Genomic DNA, 16,033 nt, shown 5'->3' with positions numbered 1-16,033 from the left:
TGTTCCTTTTAGATAAATTTAGCCTGTGTGGTGATCATTTCCCTCAAAGCAATCTGAGCATTAGAACTGAAACTCTAAATGGTCGCTGTTGCTCTCTGAATGGTCACCATGACTCTGTCAAATTTTAATCAAAGCAGGTTTGCAAGCTGTTCCAGTGGTTGTAAGGCCTCTCAGGGACACAGTGTGCTCAACAGCATTTTGATTCTGTGGCAGTGTTATCGCTTAAGCCATGCATAAACACATTCAATGCTAGTTGCAAAGCATCTCATTGAAATTCTCCTATTTCAGAGATAATTTTGTATGTTATTCTAGGTATGATAATTGTCTCCCTGAAACTTACTTTTCTTTTCTCTGTGGGTGTTGCTCCCTCTGTATTCAGTACTTCTATCTATTTCTGTGGACATCAAATGATGAACAAATATTAGAGAGGGGCCTGTTTACAACGTCATTAGTTCAACTGAGGGCAAGGTGATGGATAGCCTGCTGGTTCTCTGTATGAGGAGCTTTAACTTTCATGATAAACTGCAATTGCATATTGGCTATGATGGATTGCGTAGAATTTGCTATTAGGGGCTTCTTTTTATTAGTTGTTTTCTTAACCATAAAAAAATCTATGAACAGAGTAAATTTTCTCAGTAAGTTTTATTTCCTCCTTTCCCCGCTGGCCATCTTTCCTTTTTGTTTATAAATGCAGCCTGTGGAGAGAAGCTGCAAAAATAATCAGATAACGAGAAGGACAGTCAGTGTGAAATAACAGAGCTTGCTCTGAATACTTCCCCTTATGAAAGCGTGCATCTTGGAATTTCACATCACAGGGTACTTCCCAGGTTCACCTCTTCTCTTTCGTGGCCACTTCTGGACTACTCATCCTTCCTTCAGATCAGCTCCCTTCCTCTTTATATTTTTGGATGTGTAAACTGTGCATTTGGAACATGTTGTTGCATCTATCTTGCAGCAACCACAAGGACAAATACTGTGAGCATTAAATTCTGAACAGAACCCCTCTTTCACTTTGGGATGCTGTTTTTCTCAAAGAATAAAGCTCCTTTTGACTTGTTCTGTGATATTTGGTCAGCTTAGAGCTATTTCTAAACATATTTTACAAGTTTCTTTTGAATATCTGTTTTCCTTATAACTCATGACAGTTTTATTATAGTGGCAAGTGAGAATGTATTTTGATGAATGAAATGAAAAAAATGTAGTGACTCTTGGACTCACTTAGAACTGTAAGGATTTACTTGCTTTGTGGCTTATTTGGGGGTTTGCACTCACTATGTATCCCAGGCCTGCCTAAAACTTTTAGTGATTCTCTTGCTTCAGTCTCCCATAACCCTGCATTATCAGGCATGATAAAATAGAATTTAAAGCAAGACTGAAAAAGCAGTTGGAATAATTTTCCCTCTACTGTGGGTGATTTTTCTCTCTATCATCTGACCTTTTGAACCTTAAATATAATTTAAAAGATCAAATTCTATTAGCCAATGAAAAGAGTTAAAATATCATTCATAGGGGCTAACTGTTAACACATTTGCAATCCAGTCCCAATTAGAAAAATGAAAAGCTTCATTTTTAATTAAATTTTTTTTAAATAACCATGGACCGGTTAAAAATCCCATGTCACCTAAAAAGATCAGAGTCACCCCTTCAGTGTAGTCCATCCTAAATTTGCATATTCAAGCAGTAATTACTCATTTTAAACATACTGGAAAAAATATATCTGGGAATTTAGAAAATGTTTTTTTTAATCTATGGTGTGTGTGTGTGTGTGTGTGTGTGTGTGTGTATGCCTGTGTGTCTCTGTGTGTATCATGTATGTGAGTGTATATTATGTGTAGTGGTGAACTTGTGGAGACCAGAGATTGACATTAGGTATCTTATTCAATTGCTTCTCCACCTTATTTTTAAGGCATCTTTACTCAGTGAATATCTGAGCATGGGGCTCACTGATTGGGAGTTTCTAAGCCTGGCTCAGTGATGGCAAGACAAGTTGCATAGAAATCTCTGATGGCCCAACTTTTACAGGCCCTCCTGCTTCCAACAATGGGATTACAGATGCTTGTTTGGCTTTCATTTGGGTTTTAGGGATCTGAATTTCAGTTCTTATGCTTGTGAAACAGGTATGCGACAGGCAGTTTAGACACTGAGATATCTTCTTAGCCATAGAAGGTTTTATACTAATTGCATTCTTCTGCTTATTTATGAATCATGTAATGTGTGTGTATAATTATAAATTTAATTATTCTACTGTTCTTAGCAGTGTGATAAGGCAAAGGTTCTTCCATCTTGTCTCAGATGGAGGCATCTTTGGGTTAGCATGATACCCCTCTTTTTGTACACCCTCCATGAAAAGTCTCTTGGAAAACACCCAACCATATTCTAGAAACTCCAGGTTGAAATACCCCAGCTAACTGCATAATTTTGGTTTTTACTTCTGATAAACATCTTGCTTGCTTTTCTTCCCCCTCCAATTGCCAACCAGTATGTAGACTTTTGCCTTTAAAAGCTCTGTGTTAAAAAGCATTTGAGGCTGTTCTTTGAGAAGTGTGTCTGTCCAGACAGTTGGAGGGAGGCTTAATACAGACTCTCAATTCGGACTTTGGTCATGCCATGTGGACTTTTGGTCTCTGTCCTGCAGTAGCTCTGACCTGGGCACTTTGTGTTTAGAAAATAGTTTAAGCTTAAGCAAAAATTTTGTTTCTGTGTAGAGCTCTTAGAGTCTAATAATAAACAGCCAACTCTAACTGTAAGTTGAACTCAAAATATGGAGAATTATCTAGGAAAATAATGAAATATTTAATGATAGTGATATCAATCCTTTGGGAAAACATCATGTATCTAACAAAAGAACACGAAAACCTGTAAGATCAAAGCTAATGACAAAGAGAAATAGACAGCACATTCTAGAATGAGAGTCTACAAAAGCCCTCAGCCAATAATTAAGAGATCAAGAAGGCAGAAAATCAGTAAGGATACCATTGGCCTGGATAGCACCATCAATCAATTTGATCTCATTGACATTTTTAGAATATTCCATCCAAGTAAGATAAGAAGAAACAGTGTCCTCAAGCTTACACAGTACATTCACATGAGCCTCAGCAAAGTTAGTAAACAAGACTCATACAAAGCAGTCTCTGACCACAGAAAGATTAAATTGAATAAAAGTAACAACAGACAGGTATAAATTGCCCAAATATTTGGATACTAAACATCATATTGCAAAATAGCACATGCGTCAAAACAGGAAGTCTCAGTACACCTTTGAAATATTTTGAGCAAAATGAAAATAGAAATACAAGTTATGAAAATGTCAACAGCACTTAAAGGGAAACTGAAAGTAATAAATGCATGTATCTGAAGAGAAATCTGAGATGGTTAACCACAACCTTCACTTAGGACAGTACTAAGCTTCTATTGGCAAGAAAATTGATAATGAAAGTTATAACAGGTACAAAGAAAACTGAAAACAAGAAAAATAAGTAAAAAATAACAATAAATCCAAAAGCAGTTAAGTGTATGTGTGTATGTGTGTGCATATGTGTGTGTGTGTGTGTGTGTGTGTGTGTATGTGTGTACATGTTCATGACATGGAAGGCATGTGGAGATCAGGGTGTTGAGGAACTGGTTCCCTCCTTCCATCATGGGATCAGACTCAAATAGCCAGGTGAACAGAAAGTACCTTCATTCAATGAGCCATCTTGCTGGCCCACAGATGCATTTTGTGATTACTTAAATAGATAAATCTCTGACAAAATTAGTTAAGAAGGATACAAACTACAAATATCATATATGAAGTAAGTGTTATTAGTGCTGGTTGCAGGGTCATAAAAAGATAATAAACTAGAGTGAGCTCCTGAAATCCTAGTGATCAGGAAACTGAGGCAGAGGATTGATCTGGAGTTCAGAGGCATCCTAGTCTCCATACTGATATCTTATCACAATAATGATAACAAAATAGAAGGATAATAATGGAATAACACAGTGATAAAATATTTTATTACTTATATATTGCTATATGATATGTAGCAATTTCGTGGAAGAAACTTGAACTATGAAAACACCGAGGAGAAACTTAAATGAATCCATGTCTATTATGAAATTAATCAGCAAAAATGAATATCAAAGAATGAAAATCCAATGTGTCAAATAATAATTCATCTGACACTAGTCTATCATCATTGTGCTAGAAATCAGGAAGACATCACCACAGCATTACAGATAAAGATTTGTTATCAACAGATCCACCTACAATGAAGAAACACTAGGAAACAAAACTAAACAATACAGTTATAAACCATGGCAAGTGGGATTTATTCCTGGTACTCAATTCGGGCTCAACTAGATAATGAATGTACACTAGCAATCAGGCAATCAAAAAGATAAAAGATTGTTTCAGGTGTGGTAAGAAGTAAACTTACTGGACTTCTTTCAAGGCCAGGTGACATAATATCTGGCACAAAACATTAAAAAAAAAGCATGTACCTCTTTTACTGAGAAAGGGGATGCTTATCCTCTGGGATGAACCATGAATGAAAAATAACCCCTTTCTCTACCTTGTTTAATGCCATCTAAGACATTACTTGGTGGTATCTGGATTTACACACAGGAGATTCATTGTAGTTTAGTGAACAAGAAAACAAAAACATCTCCAAGTGTGGCAGCCTGGGCATATGTGGGCACTTCAGTTCTGTGCTGTAGATAAGCTAGGAAATCTCCCTGTTACTTAGTTTCTTCATTTGTAAAACAGGATGATGAAATTTAGAAGACAGGGTTGAATCAGTTGAATCAGGTAAAATACTTGTATGCAACTTGTCAAAAAATAAGTGATAAATATCACCTATAACTATAGCTAAGACATATAAAAACAAAGCAGCAGAAATCACACACCCATGCAAATGGTTCTGAGATTCAAGCAGCATTTGTATACTGATATCTGATTTTTTTTATTACAGACCATGCAGTTGTCTATCCTGATGAATAACATAGAAGCTTGTTCAAGTCAGAGGTTCTGTCTATTAAGTGCCATTATGTGAAACGGGAAGAAAGCTAAATTAATGTCAAAGATATGTTTATTTCAACCCCAATATTTCTTGGGTTTTGATAATTATTGAAACATCTATGAATTAGTTTAGTGCTTTTTGATTCACACTTAGCACTTATTTGTGCTTACAAATTTTCCATCCATTCCTAGTTCTTGATTCTCCACATCTCTGAAAAAGACATCTTTTTTTTTCTGGATTCGGTATCCTTTCTGGTCCAGTTTTTCTTACTGTAATGAAGTGTATTTTTAGACAATGATTTATCTGTTAGTTGTAAAAATCACTTTATCTTTTGTGGTATAAAATGTCTTAGTGCTCTGGTTTTTGAGTTCTCAGTGGGTTGAGGATAAAATTCAAAACACAAGTTATTTTATTTCAGTTTTTTAATGATTTAATTTCCTTGTTATTTTTGGTTGCTGAAACATTCACTATTGATTATTTAAAATCAATTATTGGAAGAATGTTTTTCTTGAACTTTCAGAAAATTTTCTGAGATCTAGAATGACTTCCTTTTTAAGAATTCCAATCAGAAACAAGATCTAAGAATTGTATCTTTTTCCTTATTCTTAGGCATTATCTCCTTGACTGTTATTACCTTCTATTTTGCTGGCCAGTGTCTCCTAGAATTCTTAATAGACTATGATAAATTTCTGCCTTTCTCCACTCTCTGTCTAAACTTCTCTTTCAGATTTCATCTCTTCTATCTGTGTTGAAATTTTGATGACATTTTAAACACATCATGGACATCGTCATCTTCATGGTGAAACTTTTCATTCCTAAAAGTCATTATTTGGCTCTGATTTCAATCAGACTATCACTACAGTATTCTACTTTATTACTGCATAGTCTTATTTCACATTTTCTAAATATATTTATATGTAAATGATTTATAATATCATTCATGTTATTCTATTAATCTGCAGTTTGGGGGGCTATCATTCCTTCATTTTCTTGTGTCTGACTTTTCTGGTTAGATAATATACTGGTGTAATTTGTAATTTTTATTTAAAAATATATTGTTTTATTTACTGTTAATTAATTAATATCCAGTCTGATCACGGTTTCACCTCCCTCCCGCCTCTCTGCCCAGTCCCTCACCTCAACCTCTCCTTTTCTGCCACCCCTGTCCACTCATCCTTTCTTTACAGAAAAGATCAAGCATCCTGTGGATATCAACCAACTGCTGAGTATAAAGTGGCAGTGAGACTAGGCATGCCTCTCCTATAAAGACTGGATGAGGCAACCCAGTAGGATGGTCCCAAAAGCAGGTAACAGAATCAAAAACAGCCCTTCTCACGGTGTGGGTATCCAGTTGGAGCAGTCATTGTCTGCTCCCATAATTTCTTGCCGCCTTTACCCCAGCGTGTCTTGTAGGCAGGGCAAATTGGAGGTCAAAGTTATGTGGCTGGGTTGGTGTCCCAGTTCGTCTACTGGAAGTCTTCCCTGTTTATGGGAGATGGCCTGTTCAGGCTCCATATCTCCCATTGCTAGGAGTCTTAGCTAGTGTCGTCTTCATAGATTCTTGGGAGTTCCATTGCTCTTAAGTGTCTAGTTCATCCAAGAGATGTCCCTCATTCCAGTTGTCTCTTCCAGTACTCTCTCTTTCTCTATCTGTCTCCTCAACCTGAAATCTCCTATTCCCATGCCTTCCCATCCAGGCTCCTCCCTTCATCTGGTCTATGGATTGTAGCATGGTTAGTAACCATGCTCTTCCTGGATTTGGCTTACCTTACTCGGGATGATCACTTCAAATTTTACTATGTCATTGTTTTTAACATATGTATAATGCTCCATTATGTAAACGCACCACATTTTCTTTATCTACTCTCCAATTGATGGACATCTATGTTCTTTCCAGTTGCTGGCTATTGGGAATAAAGCTGCTATGACCATGGTTAAACAAGTGTCCTTGGGGTTTGTTTAGCATCCTTTGGGTGCATGTACAGGAGTAGTATAGCTGGTTCTTGAAATAGATTGATTCCCAATTTTCTTAGAATCTGCCATATTGATTTCTAAAATGATCATACAGGTTTGCACTCCCATCCAGCAGTGGAGGAGAGTTCTCTTTGTTCCACATTCTCAGCAGCATGCGCTGTCTGTCACTTGTGTTTTTGATCTCAGCCATTCTGACAGGAGTAAGATGGAATCTCAGAGTCACTTTGATTTGCATTTCTCCAATGGCTAAGGAAGTTGAGCATTTCTTTTTTTTTTTAAATTTTATTTTCCAGTTTAAATTTAGATAAGAAACAAGGCTGCTTCACAAGTCAGTTCCAGGTCCCTCTCCCATTCCCTCCCTTCCTCCCGAGCCCTCCCCCCCTGTTATCCCCTCATTTCCCCAGGGAGGGTGAGGCCCTCCATGGGGGTGTGCATAGTCCGTCATTTCATATAGGGCAGGGCCTAGACCCTTCCCCAAGAGTTCGGGGTGAGAGTGCACCTCACATTGTTCTATGGGAGTCCAAAGTCCGTGTGTATACTTGGGATGGGTACTGATCTGTTGCCCAAGGCTCAATAGATTCCCTAGGCATCCTCACTGACACCCAGATTCAGGGGGTCTTGATCAGTCCGATGCTGGCATCCCAGGCTGATGCCTGGGATTCAAGAGTTAACCTTTGTCTGGTCAGCTGTTTCTGGGGGTTAAACCAGCCCAGTTTTAATCCCTTTGATCTTCAGTCCTCCCTCTCTGTTACTGGCTTTCTTGAGTTCAGCTCAGTACTTAACCAAGGGAGTCTGCCTCTTCTTCGGTCAGCCACTAAATAAAGTTTCTGTTTCCCAGACTCTCTGGCCATAGGATTGAAGGCTGGCACTCCCCAGATCTATGTCTAAAATCCATATATGAGAGAGTACATGCCATGCTTCTCTTTTTGTGACTGGGCTACCTCACTCAGGATGGTTTCTTCTAGTGTCATCCATTTGCCTGCTAATCTCATGATTCCATTATTTTTTTCTGCTGAATAGTACTCCATTGTGTAGATGTACCACATTTTCTCTATCCACTCTTCAGGTGAGGGACATCTAGGTTGCTTCCACGTTCTGGCAATTACAAATAAAGCTGCTATGAACATAGTGGAACAGACATCTTTGTTGTATGAATGGGCATCTTTTGGATATATGCCTAAGAGTGGAGTTGCTGGGTCTTGTGGTAGGTTTATTCCCATTTTTCTGAGGAATCTCCATACTGATTTCCAAAGTGGCTGAACCAGTTGGCACTCCCACCAGCAATGGAGGAGTGTCCCCCTTTCACCACATCCTCTCCAGCATAAATTGTCATTGGTGTTTTTGATTTTAGCCATTCTGACAGGAGTGAGATGGTATCTCAGAGTTGTTTTGATTTGCATTTCCCGGATGGCTAAGGATGTTGAGCACTTTCTCAAGTGCCTCTCAGCCATTTTAGACTCCTCTATTGAAAACTCTCTATTTAGTTCTGCAGCCCACTTCTTAATAGGGTCCTTTGGTATTTTGGAGACTTGCTTCTTGAGTTCTTTGTAAATTTTGGAGATCAACCCTCTGTCAGATGTGGGATTAGTGAATATTTTTTCCCATTCTGTGGGCTGCCTTTTTGTCTTGCTGTGTCCTTTGCTTTACAGAAGCTTCTCAGTTTCAGTAGGTCCCATTTATTAATTGTTGATCTCACTGTCTGTGCTACTGGTGTTATGTTCAGGAAGCTGTCTCCTGTACCAATTCGTTCAAGGGTACCACCCACTTTCTCTTCTAAGAGGTTCAGTGTGGCTGGATTTATGTTGAGGTCTTTGATCCATTTGGACTTAAGTTTTGTGCATGGCGATAAACATGGATCGATCTGCATTCTTCTACATGCCAGTCTCCAATTATGCCAGCACCATTTGTTGAAGATGCTTTCTTTATTCCATTCTATATTTTTAGCTTCTTTGTCAAAGATCAGATGTTCGTACGTGTGTGGGTTAATACCCGGGTTTTCAATTCGATTCCATTGGTCTACCTGTTTATTTTTGTGCCAATACCAACCTGTTTTCAGGACTATAGCTCTATAATAGAGCTTGAGGTCAGGGATGGTGAATGCCTCCGGACGTTGCCTTGTTGAACAGGGTTGTTTTGGCTATGCTGGGTCTTTTGTTTTTCCATACAAAATTGATTATTGTTCTTTCAAGGTCTGTGAAGAATTGTGCTGGGATTTTAATGGGGATTGCATTGAATCTGTAGATTGCTTTTGGCAGGATTGCCATTTTTACTACATTGATCCTACCTATCCAAGAGCATGGGAGATCTTTCCATTTTCTGAAGGCTTCTTTAATTTCTTTCTTTAAAGATTCAAAGTTCTTACGATACAGGTCTTTCACTTGTTTGGTTAGCCTTACCCCAAGGTATTTTATGTTGTTCGTGGCAATTGTAAAGGGTGATGTTTCTCTGATTTCTCTTTCAGCCCTTTTATCATCTGTATATAGTAGGGCTACTGATTTTCTTGAGTTGATCTTGTAGCCTGCCACTTTGCTGAAGGTGTTAATCAGCTGTAAGAGTTCCCTGGTAGAGTTCTTTGGGTCATTGATGTAAACTATCATATCGTCTGCAAACAGTGAAAGTTTGACCTCTTCCTTCCCAATTTGTATCCCCTTGATCCCCCTTTGTTGTCGTATGGCAATAGCTAGAACTTCAAGTACCATGTTGAAAAGGTATGGAGAGAGTGGACAGCCTTGTTTTGTTCCTGATTTTAGAGGAATTGCGCTGAGTTTCTGTCCATTTAGTTTGATGTTGGCTGTTGGTTTACTGTATATAGCTTTTATTATGTTTAAGTATGTCCCTGTTATCCCAGATCTCTCCAAGACCTTTATCATGAAGGGGTGTTGGATTTTGTCAAAGGCTTTTTCAGGATCTAGTGAGATGATCATGTGATTTTTGTTTTTCAGCTTGTTTATATGGCGGATTACGTTGATGGATTTTCATATATTGAACCATCCCTGCATCCCTGGGATGAAACCTACTTGATCGTGGTGAATGATTGTTTTGATGTGTTCTTGGACCTGATTTGCCAGTATTTTATTGAGTATTTTTGCATCAATGTTCATGAGGGATATTGGTCTGAAGTCCTCTTTCTTAGTTGTATCTTTGTGTGGCTTGGGGATCAAGGTTATTGAAGCCTCATAGAAAGAGTTTGGCAAAGACCCTTCTGCTTCTATTGTGTGGAACACTTTGAGAAGAATTGGTATAAGCTGTTCTTTGAATTTCTGGTAGAATTCTGCAGTGAGGCCATCTGGACCTGGGCTTTTTTGGTTGGGAGACTTTTGATGACAGCTTCTATTTCCATAGGGGTTATAGGTCTATTTAAATTGCTTATCTGTTCTTGATTTAATTTTGGCAATTGATAGCTGCCCAGGAAATCATCCATTTCCTTTAAATTTTCAAATTTTGTGGAGTACAGGTTTTCAAAGTATGACCTCATGATTCTTTTTAAAGTGCTTCCCAGCCATTTGAATTCCTCTGTTGAGAATTCTCTGTTTAGATCTGCACCCCATTTTTAATGGAAATATTTGGTTTGTTGCTATCCAGTTTCTTGATCTCTTCATATATTTTGGAAGTTAGTCTTTTGGCTACAGGTTTGGTGAAGAACTTTTTCCATTCTGTAGGCTGCCATTTTGTTGTTTTGACAGTGTTCTTTGCCTTACAGAAACTTTCCAGTTTCATGGCGTTGTATTTTTTATTTGTTGATCTTAGTGTCTGTGAATTTTGTGTTCTGTTCAGGAAGTTGTTGTGCCACATCATTCAAAGCTATTCCCCACTTTCTCTTCTATCAGGTTCAGTGTTTCTACTTTCATGTAGAGGTCTTTGATCCACTTGTAGTTGAGGTTTTTTAGGGTACTAGATACGATTCTATTTGCATTATTCTATATTTGGACATCCAGTTAGATCAACCATGGTGATATATAGTTTAATTATAGCTTTCCTGAGGATTCAGAAAGCAAAATCAGCCACAAGCCATAGAAGCCAGGAATGCACCTTTAATCCCAGCATCGAGAAGTTCGGAGTTGGTGGAACACACCATTAATCCTAGAACTCAGGATAAAGAAGTAGGCAGATCTCTGTGAGTCCAAGGCTACCCTGATCTACTGAAGATTGAATCCATCTAAAAAGAGAATTATTGCTCATGCCTTTAATCCCAGGATACATGAGAGGTATATAAGACAGGAGCAAGGTCGTAGATCAGTCATTCACAGTGAGCATAGAAGTATTCAGTCTCCAGCCATGCTGAGGAGAGCAAGTAGGTCAGTCCTGTCAATCTGAGGTAGTTGTAAGGTTAATGGCTATTGCTTTGCTTTGGAGCCCTTCAACTTGACGTTTGAACCACAGTATCAGGCTCTGGGTGTCAAAACTAGCAGCATTTGTTGAAGATGTTTTCTTTTTTCCCTTGTATATGCCTGGCTTCTTCATCAAAAACCAGGTGTCCATAAGTATATGGATTAACATCTGGCTCCTCAATTTGGTTCCACTGATCAACCTGTCTGCTTTCTTGAAAATACCACGTGGTTTTAATTATTATTGCTCTTTAGTACATTTTGAAGTCAGAAATGATAATACCTCCAGGAGCTATTTTGTTGAACAGGGTCATTTTAGCTACCATGGTTTTTGTCTTTCCATATGAAAGTGAGTATTGTTTTTTCAAGTTCTGTAAAGATTTATGTGGGAATTTTGATGGAATTACATTCAATTTGTAGACTGATTTTAGTAAGATGGACATTTTTACTTGGTTAATACTACCAATGCATGAACATGGGAAATCTTTCCATTTTCTGATGTATTCTATAATTTCTTTCTTTAATGATGGAGGAAGTCGCCAGGCGGTGGTGGCACACGCCTTTAATCCCAGCACTCAGGAGGCAGAGGCAGGCGGATCTCTGTGAGTTCGAGGCCGGGCTGGACCGATAGCCTCCGAAACAATACAGAGAAACCCTGTCTCGTAAAAAACCAAAAAAAAAATGATGGAGGAAGTCATTCTATATGCTGTGAATATGTGTTTCATTGGTTGATTAAAAAAAGCTGTTTCAGCAAATGGACAGGCAAGATGTAGCCAGGCAGGATGTATAGTCTGGACTATAATACTTGGAGAATTCTGGGAGGAGGAACACAGAGTGAGTCCTGAGAGAAGATTCCATGTAGCTGGTGAGGAAGCAGGATGTCTGGGAATCACTGGTAAGCCCAAGACCACTTGGAGATACACAGATTAATAGAAATGGACAGATCTTTCTCTTGCTTGGTTAGAATTACAGCTAGATATTTTATAATACTTGTGGCTATTGCTAAGGGTATTATTTCCCTAATTTATTTCTCAACCCCTTTTTTTATATAGGAGTGCTCACTACTTTTTTAGTTAATCTTGTATCCAGCCATTCCACTGAAGGTGTTTATCAGTTGTAGGAGTTCTCTGGTAGAATTTTTGGGTTGCTTATGTATATTATCATGTTATCAGTGAATAGTGATACTTTGATTTTTTTCCTTCCCAATTTTTATTCTCTTGATCTCCTTGAGTTGTCTTATTTCTCTAGGTAAAACTTGAAGTACTGTATTGAGTAGTTATGGAGAGAGTGGATAGCCTTGTCTTATCACTGATTTTAGTGGAATTGCTTTAAGTTTCTTTCCATTTAATTTGTTGTTGGCTATTGGTTTGCTGTATGTTGCCCTTTTATGATACACTGTTTACTTTCTCACTGTGTGCAGGACACACACTCCTGATCATATAAATGAATGGTAAATAGCTTTCTACATGTGATAGCTTAGAACTAGATTTGATTTGAGATTTCAGCATCACATGAAAGGTGCAAAGTCACTCCATAATTTTGTGTAGCATGAGTTATCTATCTTTCATATACTTCCATAGTTTCCTTCTCTTCTTACAAGTTACCATCTTTGCTAAGCGACTTACTTGTATGTGGACACACACTTGGAAGCACTGATTATCCCTCAGTCTTCTTTCACGTACCTCACAAACAAACATTACCTGAGGGCAGGGCCTTTACTCACTTTCCTAACTTTTCAAACCCAGTGCATGGCACTATGATTGCCTCACAGTGAATGGTAAACGAAATGCTTTTAATGAGTTAAGTAGTCAGTCTTCCCTTTGAATAATCTAAACACTTACAAAAATGCATTGAGTGACTCTTTTGATAGTGTCACTGTAAAGTGAGAGATAATTAAACTTATAGAAACTCATTAATGATAATAACAATAATGATAGTGAACAGGATTCAGTTAAATATAGGCCATGACCTGTGTAGGTAAAGGAAATTCAGTTGCCTTCTCTGGAATGCTATTCATCTTGGGACCAAATGGTTGTTGACAGAAGAGGATGACAAATGCCAACTAATCATTGCAGCTCACAGGGCCACTTGCACATCCAAATCCAGCAACAAGTCAGATATTCTGACTCTGAACATACTCTACATGATTTTCTCTATTTGCTTGATTCCTTTCTATGCATAAAGAAGTTGAAACTTTCCCATGTTGACAGGCTTAACAATGTCCATACCTAATGACTGAAGAAGCTTATATTATGGTCTCCAAGTTTGTTATTGTACGAAAAAGAATGTGAAGACAAAAGACAATGACTTCAAACAACTCTGTAAAAAGAAAATAAGTGTGAATTATTTACATGGGTACAAATAGAACTGCACACGACCTGGACTGAAGAAGGCACTGGGAGATATAAAGACTCCCTGCCAGCACAGTTATGGACTGGTAGGATTAAAATAATGAAATGACCATTCTAATAAATGCAATATATAAGTTAATGCAACTCCATAAAAATTCCAACACAACTTTTCAGAGATACTAAAAACATAATCTTAAACTCAAAATTTGAAAATTTAAAGGAAATGGACAATTTTCTGGACAAATATCATTAACCAAAATTAAATCAAGAACAGATAAGCAATTTAAATAGTCCTATAACAACTAAGGAAATAGAAGCAGTCATCAAAAGTCTCCCAATCAAAAGAAGCCCAGGGCTAGACGGCTTCAGTGCAGAATTTTACCAGAAATTCAAAGAACAGGTTATATCAATTCTCCTCAGAGAATTCCATGCAATAGAATCAGAAGGGTCTTTGCCAAACTCTTTTTTTAATGAGGCTTCAATAACATTGATACCCAAGCCAAACAAAGACACAACTAAGAAAGAGAACTTCAGACCAATATCCCTCATGAACATTGATGCAAAAATACTCAATAAAATACTGGCAAATTGGTTCCAAGAACACATCAGAAAACTCATCCACCATGAACAAGTAGGCTTCATTCCAGGGATGCAGGGATGGTCCAACATACGAAAATCCATCAATGTAATCCACCATATAAACAAACTGAGAAACAAAAATCACATGATCATCTTACTAGATGCTGACAAAGCCTTTGATAAAATCCAACACCCCTTCATGATAAAGGTCTTAGAAAGATCTGGAATAACAGGAACATAACTAAACATCATAAAAGCAATATACAGCAAACCAACAGCCAACATCAAACTGAATGGAGAGAAACTCAAGGCAATTCCTCTAAGGTCAGGAACAAGGCAAGGCTGTCCCCTCTCCCCACACCTCTTCAATATTATACTGGAAGTTCTAGCTAGAGCAATAAGACAACAAAAGGAGATCAAGAGGATACAAATCAGAAAGGAAGATGTGAAACTTTCATTATTTGCAGATGATGTGATAATTTACTTAAGTGACCCAAAAACCTCTACCAGATGATAAACACCTTCAGCAATGTGGCAGGATACAAGATCAACTCAAGAAAATCCAAAAGGGCTGAGAAAGAAATCAGCGAAACATCACCCTTTACAATTGCCACAAATACCATAAAATACCTGAGGGTAATGCTAACCAAACAAGTGAAAGATCTGCATCAAAAGAACTTTGAGTCTTTAAAGAAATTAAAGAAGACACCAGGAAATGGAAAGATCTCCCATGCTCTTGGACAGGATCAATGTAGTAAAAATGGCAATCCTGCCAAAAGCAATCTACAGACTCAATACAATCCCCATCAAAATCCCAGCACAATTCTTTACAGACCTTCAAAGAAAAAGTCTCAACTTTATATGGAAAACCAAAAAACCCAGGTTAACCAAGACAACCCTGCTCAACAAAGCAATGTCTGGAGACATCTCCATCCCTGACTTCAAGCTCTATAATAGAGCTATAGTCCTGAAAACAGCTTGGTATTGGCATGTAGACATGTAGACATGTAGACCAAAGGAATTGAATTGAAAACCCTGAGATTAATCCACAAACCTATGAACATCTGATTTTCGACAAAGAAGCTAAAATTATACAATTGAAAAAAGATAGCATCTTCAACAAATGGTGCTGGCATAACTGGATATTGGCATGTAGAAGACTGAAGACAGATCCATGTCTATAGCTTTGCACAAAACTTCAGTCTAAATGGATCAAAGAACTCAACATAAATCCAGCCACACTGAACCTGTTAGAAGAGAAAGTGGGAGGTACCCTTGAACAAATTGTTACAGGAGATCGCTTCCTGAACATCACACCAGTAGCACAAACACTGAGATCGACAATTAATAAACGGGACCTCCGGAAACTGAGAAGCTTCTGTAAGGCAAAGGACACAGTCAGCAAGACAAAAAGGCACCCCACAGATTGGGAAAATATATTCACAGACCCCACATCTGACAGAGGGTTGATCTGCAATATTTACAAAGAACTCAAGAAGCAAGTCTCCAAAACACCAAAGGATCCAATTAAAAAGTGGAGGACTGAACTAAATAGAGAATTCTCAATAGAGGAGTATAAAATGGATGAGAGACACTTGAAAAAGTGCTCAACATCATTATCCATTAGCGAAATGCAAACCAAAACAACTCTGAGATATCATCTTACTCCTGTTAGAATGGCTAAAATAAAAAACACCAATGACAGCCACTATGGAAATAAGAATGGAGATTCCTCAGGAAAATGGGACTCAGTCTACCACAAAGCAATTGCACTCTTAGGCATATACCCAAAATATGCCCATTCACA

The 16,033-nt window shown here is 37.9% G+C and overlaps 1 protein-coding gene across 7 annotated transcripts in view; it reads right to left on the bottom strand.

Moving 5' to 3' along the window:
- Positions 1 to 16,033, bottom strand: part of Magi2 (membrane associated guanylate kinase, WW and PDZ domain containing 2) — a 1,397,005-nt gene that overhangs the window by 941,644 nt on the left and 439,328 nt on the right. The window lies entirely within an intron of this gene.

This window comes from Mesocricetus auratus, unplaced genomic scaffold (assembly GCF_017639785.1).
Source record: "Mesocricetus auratus isolate SY011 unplaced genomic scaffold, BCM_Maur_2.0 Super-Scaffold_100043, whole genome shotgun sequence".
Lineage (NCBI taxonomy): Eukaryota > Metazoa > Chordata > Mammalia > Rodentia > Cricetidae > Mesocricetus > Mesocricetus auratus.
This window is presented reverse-complemented; position numbering and strand designations above follow the sequence as displayed.